Source organism: Arachis hypogaea, chromosome 3, assembly GCF_003086295.3.
Source record: "Arachis hypogaea cultivar Tifrunner chromosome 3, arahy.Tifrunner.gnm2.J5K5, whole genome shotgun sequence".
Taxonomy (NCBI): Eukaryota; Viridiplantae; Streptophyta; class Magnoliopsida; order Fabales; family Fabaceae; genus Arachis; species Arachis hypogaea.
The window spans coordinates 138,118,900-138,124,599 of record NC_092038.1 but is presented as its reverse complement, the minus strand read 5'-3'; the positions used below and the strand labels follow the sequence as shown (position 1 = coordinate 138,124,599).

The following is a 5,700-nucleotide window of genomic DNA, read 5'->3' as shown; positions in this document are numbered from 1 at the left end:
AGATCATCTTTCATAGTTACAATTATCGTTTTATTCTTATATGGATACATTTATCAGCATCTGTATTTTTTATGAGTACAAATGGTAATTTATTCATCCAACTATACATAATCCACACTTGTTCCAATATCAAAATTAAAAAAAGTGTAGTATTGTTGTATATCACAAACCACAATCACGGGTCAACGCTCAATATCTCTGCATTGCCATTGCACGAAGCTAAGCTAGGGCTGTCATGCATCCTTCTATTTGAGGAAGAGAAGATCTAAATTATTATGATAGTCACATGAGTAATTAAGACGTGGGTTCTACTACCGACTTCAATTTAAACAACATTTATTTCTCCGCAATTAGCAACTTGAACTTTTATTTAATTTAATCGTGTGTTCTCTATTTTAAATTTTAAAAAGTTTAAAGCAATTTCAGGGTGATATATATACTCTCTTATATTTCTAGTAAGTGTTCACTTTTAAAGATGTACTTAAATAAAAAAAAATTATTAGAATTTGTTGAAATTATAAAATTAAAATTGAATTTGCAAAATTACTTTTTAGACTAGTATAATTAGAGGTGTTTAAATTTAAATCGATTCAAATTAAACCGTTCATCCAATCTAATTCAAACCGAAAATCGATTAAAACTACACTAATTCGGATTTGATTGGATTCTATTTTTCGTAAACCGCTGGATTGGATCGGATTTCGGATTTACTTTTCATAACCGATTCAATCCAGTCCAAATCGCACAATGTGCTATAATATTATTATTTTATTATTATATTTACAATTATATTTATAACATGTTCAATTTATTATACGTTTTTATATTATTTATGTATTATTATTATTTAATAAATATTTTAAATTGAAAATGTTATTTATTTATTTATTTTAACTAATTTATAATTTTATTTATATTGTTGTGTTATCGTTGGCTTTTTAAGATATTGTTGAGACTTGTTATGTCATTGTTGATTATTTAAAATTTGATATTGAGACTTATTATATGTATTTAATTTTTTTAATTTACAAAATCATACCGCAAATTAAATCCAATCCAAACCGCTTGAAATTTGATAGGTTCATATCGGATTTTTTTTAAAAATCATCTAATCTAAACCACATCACAACTAAAATTAGTATTCGAATCGGATAAATTTTTAACTCAAAACCAGTGACGGACCCAAAAAAATTTAGTTGTGGGGGCAAAAAAATAATAAAATTTAGGTATAGATATTTTTTTTTGTTTTTCATAATATCCAATAAATTAAAAACTAATCTATCATAACTTTGAATTTTATTTAAGAGAGTCAATAAATTACTACACACACGAAATAAAATTCAAACTCCCAACACTTGTTTAAGCAGACGATTAAGCTAATCACTCGACGAACCCAAATTTATTTAGACATATTTAAAATTTTAAATTAGAACTATCTATACATATTGATAAGAATTAGAAACAAACACACAATCACTTATTATAGTATTTAAAATAAAAAAAAAGATAATTTCACTCAATATAATATTTAAAATAATAAAAAAATAATTTATAATGACTTTTTTTTATTTTTAACATGACTAAAGATTATTTTTCTATATATGTTCTTAAACAATTATTTTAATTTTTATTATCTCATATTTAATTATAAAATCTACTTATTATAATTTTTATGGTATAAATAAATTTTTTATCTAAAATAATTACTATAATCAAGACCATTTTAATAATAAATATTAATAGAGTATATTAATATATAGATAATATATTTTTTTATGTTAAATATTTTTTAAAAAGTCACTAATAATTTAAGTTGTATTTAATTAGAAAATTAAATTTTAATTTAATTATCAAATAATTAACTAATATAATAAAATTAATTATTACTATTTTTTGAGTTTATTTATTTTTTATTTTTTATTTTTATACTAAATCAAATTTAACAATATAATTATTATTAAATGTTAAGTTTAACAAAATATTTTTTAACATAAAATACAAAAAAATATTTATATTTTATTTTAAATAAATATAATATAATAAAAGATATATATATATATATATATATATATATATATATATTAGTTTTTTTTTTTAAATCCTGTGGGGGCAAATGGCCCCTTCTCTTTCAATGTAGGTCCGTACCTGCTCAAAATCGATATAAACCGCACTGCAAACACTCTTAAGTATAATAATAATTCTCTCGTCACTTATTCCAAAATTGATTAAATATTATTAATATAGAATATAACTGAAAAGATAAATTCTTATTTTAAAAAGAGAGGATAGTTTCATTATATGAGTCCAAATATATTTTAGGTCAACGTCTCCAATAAATTTGAAATGGAAAGTGAAAATGAGAGGATATGTAATTAAGTAATTATTAGTGCCCCATGCTGAGATGCTCCCATAAGGCCATGACTATAATGAGTCAAAGAAAATAGAGAATCCAGGCGGCGGCAATAAGATTGTAATTTAGATCAATACCATTATATATGATACACACAGCAATGTTTACAAACTATTTATTCCAACCCAAACGGATAACTCTCATCATTTATGACATTACCTTAACAATATTATAATCCACGAAATCTTCTATGTGCACATAGTTTTCTCCAATTCAATGAGTAGCCTTTAGATTTTATCTTTCATTTTTGTTGGTGTCAAAACTTAAAAATGACAATAATCTATATTATTTTTTGGGTAGTGGAAAAATGACAATAATATTTTGGTTTGCGGATACCTAACATTTTTCCCGGGAGATACTATTATGAGTTTCGTTATCAAAACGCATTATATTTGATTAATATGAGCAAAAATAAGGAGAGAAAAGTATATAGTAGAGTGTTTGTTACTTTGTCAATTTATTTTTGTAAATCTTTATTGTTTGGTTTTTTAGTCCTACCTCTAAAATTCCTCCTCTTGAGAAATTCGAGAATGCATGGAAGCTTTTTTTTTACCCCCATCTCCCAGAAGAGTGTATGCAATGTTTGTGGCCATTAGTTTGGTTTGATACATTATAGATAGATCTCTCTTGGCACTTAATTTCCTCCAGTGTTTGGAACTGAAACATTTTGAATGAATTTGGCGTCAGCTTCTTAGTAGTAGTAGTAGTAAGTTGGATACTAGAAAGCAAACTTGTGTCCCACGGTGTGGGAATTTGATAACCAGAGATGTTCCGTGAACAATTCATTTCAACTACACTATTAAACATATAAAAGATGTGCAATTTAAACTTTGATATATGTATTTTGCATTATTTGCATCAACATAAATTTTAATATATCAACGTTTGATGATAAACTGGTAATTAAAACAAATAAATTTTACTTATTTTATTTTAAGTTATATGCATGGGCTAATTTGCTAAACTTGTACTACAAGTAGCTATATGGTTGACTTTACTAAATACATTTACTAAACTTGTACTACAAGTAGTTATATGGTTGACTTATTTCATTTAGTATTAGTATAGTTTATTCATAGTGTATTTTAGTATAAAAATATCAAATAGAATTATTAATTTAGTTTAAAGAGATAAAAAATTAAATTTGTTATTACTCAAAAATATTTTACTATATATCAAGTAATGTGTTCATTAGTTTTCACTTTATTGTGAAAAATTATTTAGATCATAATACTAATAGTATATCATAGGGTTATTATTATTAATGTATTAACTGAATTTTAATGTTTATTATTTATGTATTTAAAAATTATATTTGAGAATGATTTATTTAGTTTGATAATAAATAATATTTTTAAATTTAAATAATTTATTAATTAATTTGTACTTATTAATTAGGGTTTTTTACTTAAATAAAATGTATAGGAGTCAAAATTACCTGATTCCCCTGAAACGAATTCTGCAACGTAAATCCCCTCTTGGTATTATTATATAAATCGTCCTAGGCTGCATAGGGTTACATAAAACGTGAATCATCTTAGCCTAGAACGATTTATGCATGAACATGTTAGGCAAATCAAACGTAAATCGTGGCAGGGTCTCCAGAGTTAGAAGAAGAGCATAAATCGTCCCAGGGTAGTAGGTTTTACGTGTTAATGGGCTAACTCTCACTGGGCTGCCACGATTTATGCATTATTGGGACCCTATTGAGCCTGGCACGATTTATGTTTGTGTTCGTAACACTAACTGGGCTGGGATGATTTATGCCCAAGTTAGTAACCCTAATGGTATAAACAGGAAACACAAAATTACATAATCATATCTTTTTTCATTTCATGGAACACAAAATTACACAAGACATATGTGCCTTTATATAGGCAATGCTTCCCACTAAAATAATAATTTATGAATCACAAATCAATTTTGTAATGACCACCATTTTATGAGTTGACTTCATGAATCTTCTTTCAATTTGCATTCATGTAGTTTCCATAATCTTCTAATTTCAATTCAATTTGATTTTGAATTTCTTCAATGTTGTAAAATGTTGTAGTTGTGCTATTCTCTTGAGTGTTCTTCAAAAATCTTTAAGCTTCCGATATATTAGCTTCTAGCAATATCTAGCCAATTGATGATTATTGTATTCAACTCAAACTTTGCTTCTTCAATTCTTTAACCATGTTTCATGAAAATTCTAGCCCATACAATTGATTTAAAATTTTAATCAACACTTTTAAATATTATTAACTAACTACCAACCAAAAATAAAAAAATTTGCTTATCCTTTAGTATTTTTCAATTATATATTATTACCTTTTAAAAAGAAACTCTTACTTTATAAAAAAAAAATTATGTTACTTGTCACCAACTTTTATACAAATTTATCCAAATAAAATATACAATAAAACAAAACTATACAAGATTTTTCAATTAAATACTTCCCGAAAGGGCGAAGATGAAAAATAAAATTCACAACTACTAGCACTACTATTTATTAAAATAATAAAATTTAATAATATATATCAATTTTTTATTATATTATGATTATTAAAATTATTTTAAATTATGCAAATTTTATTGAATACAATCCATATAATTTACACCTATCAAAAATTATTTTTATTACAATTTATAAAATATAACAATTATAATTTTTTTTTAAAAAAATATTTTTTTCAAATACCAGCTTTAACAAGCTACCAAACTAGGCCTGAAGCACCCAAGGAATCTACGTAAAAAACTGAAGATCAACTCGATCAATTGGAGAAAAAAATAAAATTAAAGTAAATATTAGTTCCTGTTTATACCCTTAAGTTACTAATTTGGACATAAATCGTTCCAGCCCAGTTAGTGTTACGAACACAAACATAAATCGTGTCAGGCTCAATAGAGTCCCAATAATGCATAAATCGTGGCCCCAGTAAGAGTTAGCCCATTAACATGTAAAATCTACCACCCTGGGACGATTTATGCTCTTCTTCTAACTCTGGAGACCCTGCCACGATTTACGTTTGATTTGCCTAACATGTTCATGCATAAATCGTCCCAGGCTAAGATGATTCACGTTTTATATAACCCTATGCAGCCTAGGACGATTTATATAATAATACCAAGAGGAGATTTACGTTGCAGAATTCGTTTCAGGGGAATCAGGTAATTTTGACTCCCATACATTTTATTTAAGTAAAAAACCCTATTAATTATACTATATATTTAATAATTTATTGAAAAAAGAATATTAATATAATAAATAAAAAATAATCTAAAAAAATATTATTTAAAAAATTATA

At 25.2% G+C, this 5,700-nt stretch overlaps 1 long non-coding RNA gene across 1 annotated transcript; it reads right to left on the bottom strand.

Moving 5' to 3' along the window:
• Positions 1–2,466: 2,466 nt before the first annotated feature.
• Positions 2,467–4,233, bottom strand: LOC140182842 (uncharacterized). The gene is made up of 2 exons (XR_011879038.1): positions 3,849–4,233; positions 2,467–3,067 (listed from the first exon to the last, which is right to left on the bottom strand). It is a non-coding gene; the product is annotated as an uncharacterized lncRNA (long non-coding RNA).
• Positions 4,234–5,700: the final 1,467 nt, after the last annotated feature.